Source organism: Rattus norvegicus, chromosome 8, assembly GCF_036323735.1.
Source record: "Rattus norvegicus strain BN/NHsdMcwi chromosome 8, GRCr8, whole genome shotgun sequence".
Classification (NCBI taxonomy): Eukaryota; Metazoa; Chordata; class Mammalia; order Rodentia; family Muridae; genus Rattus; species Rattus norvegicus.
Window position 1 is genome coordinate 9479304 of NC_086026.1, and position 2617 is coordinate 9481920.

Below are 2617 nucleotides of genomic sequence, written 5' to 3' on the forward strand. Positions count from 1 at the left end.
CTTGGAATCACCAGAACCCAGTTCTCCCACTACAAGAAGTCCTGGATACCACAACAAACTGGAAAAGCAATATTCTGATATAAAAATCATATCTCATGATGATGACTGAGGACTTTTAAAAGGTTTTAAATAACTCCTTAAAGTAATACAGGGGTAGACACCCCCTTCTACATTGAGCCACTCCAGGGCCTGGCACTGGGACTCCAGAGTCGCCCACTACCTGAAGCTTCTAGCCTCCTCACTATGGATCCCTGCAAAGTAAGCAAGCTTCAGGCCTTCATGAAGATGTGCAAGTGGGACCTGAGCATTCTACACACCAAGGAAATGTGCTTCCTGAGGGAGTGAGTAGAGAGCAAGTGGGGTAAAGTACCACCTGCTACTCATAAAGCTCAGTTGGAAGAAAAAAGAGACAACAGAACAGAGGAAAACAAAGACAGAGTAGCCATCAGTGAGGAGAACAATCTAGAAATTGACAATGAAGTTGTAATTGAACTAGACACTGATGACCCTCAGGAAATGGGAGATGAAAATGCACAAATAACTGAGGGGATGATAAACGAAGCAAATGAAAAGACGGTGCTGTCATCGATGCTCTTAATGATGGTGAGCTCCAGAAAGCCATTGACTTGTTCACAGACGGCATCGAGCTAAACACTCGATTGGCCACTCTGTATGCAATTTGTCTTCATCAAATGACAGAAGCCAAAAGCTGCCATCTGAGACTATGACAGAGCTATTGTAATAAACTCTGATTCAGCTCAGCCATACAAATGGCGAGGGAAAGCACACTGACTCCTGGGTCACTGGGTGAAGGAGCTCACTATCTTGCCCTTGCCTGTAAAAATGTATTATGACAAGGATGCCAGTGCAATGCTGAAAGAAGTCCAATCAGGGGCTCAAAGAATTGCTGAACATCAGAGAAAGTATGAGCGAAAACATGAAGAGCAAGAGATAAAAGAATGAATAGAAAATGTGAAGAAGGCTCGAGAAGAGCATGAAAGAACCCAAAGGGAAGAAGAAGAAGCCAGAAGACAATTTGAACTTCAGTATGGCTCTTTTCCAGTTGATTTTCCTTGGGTAATGCCTGGTAATTTTCCTGGAGGAATGCCTACCATGGGAATGGCCATGCCAGGAATGGCAGGAATGCCTGGACTCAATGAAATTCTCAATGATCCAGAGGTTCTTACAGCCAGGAAGGATCCAGAAAACATGGTGAATTTTCAGGATGTAGCCCAGAACCCACCAAATATGTCAAAATATCAGAGCAACCCAAAAGTTATGAATCTCATCAGTAAATTGTCAGCCAAGTTTTCAGGTCAATCAAAATGTCAAAGCCCTTGCTGAATGAAGAACAGCTTAGCTCACTTACTAGATGTTGCAATAATACAAGCCAGTGTACCTCTGATCTCACCCAGAGAGAGAGCTGGGGCACTTTAAAGATAATCCCTACCTTCTGCATTTTACACTGGTTTGTCATTAGAGTGTTCATTTACATAATATTTTCCTACTAGGAATTACAAACTTAAAACATTTTTCAACCTTAAACATATATTTTTAAAATTTAGGGATGTCAATTCATAAACTTTACTAAACTTCTTTCTTTACTAAACTTTTTGGGTTTTTCCTTTTGAATTACTGGACAAGAAAGGTGAATGTGGATGATTTACTGCTTTCATGAATGCAATAAAGATTTGTTAGTGGAAAGGAAATAAAACACATTTAAGTTGATAGAGTTGGGGAAAAAAAGAAATACAGGACAACACGGGCAAACAGGTAAAAGACCTTGAAGTGTAAACACAAAAATCCCTTAAGGAATAACAGGAAAATGCATGCACACAGTTAAAAATAATTGAACAAACAGCATCCAGGATCTAAAATTAGAAATTGAAATAGTAAAGAAATCACAGAGGGAGACAATCCTGGAAATAGAAAACCTAAGAAAGAGATCAGGAGTAATAGATGCAAGCAACACCAACAGAATACAAGAGATAGAAGAGAGAATCTCAGAAACAGATGATATACCACTTAAACATTGACACAACAGTCAAAGAAAATGTAAAATGTAAAAGGCTCCTAACCCAAAACATCCAGGAAATCCAGAACACAAAGAGAAGACCAAACCTATGGATAATAGGTACAAAAGAGAGCAAAGATTCCCAATGTAAAGGGCCAGTAGATATCTTCAAAAAAAATTAAAGAAAAAAACTTCCCTAACCTAAAGAAAGACATGCCCATCAACATAAAAGAAGCCTACAAAACGCCAAGTAGATTAGACCAGAAAAGAAATTGTTCCTGTTATATGATAAATGAAACATCAAAATCACAAAACAAAGAAAGAATATTAAAAGAAGTAAAGGAAAAAGGTCAATCAAATTATAAAGTCAGACCTATCAGAATTATACCAGACTTTTCAGCAGAGACTCTAAAATCCAGGACATCCTGGTCAGATGTCATATAGATATAGACCATATAAGAACACAAATGCCAGCACAGGCTACTAGACCCATCAAACTCTCAATTACCTTAAGTGGAAAAACCAAGATATTCCATGACAACAATAAATGTATACAATATCTTTCCACAAATCCACCCCTAAAAAGGTTAAACAATAAAAAAC

The 2617-nt window shown here is 38.4% G+C and overlaps 1 pseudogene; it reads left to right on the forward strand.

Moving 5' to 3' along the window:
* Positions 1 to 243: 243 nt before the first annotated feature.
* St13-ps8 (ST13, Hsp70 interacting protein, pseudogene 8) lies at positions 244 to 1363 on the forward strand (annotated as a pseudogene).
* The last annotated feature ends 1254 nt before the right edge of the window (positions 1364 to 2617 follow it).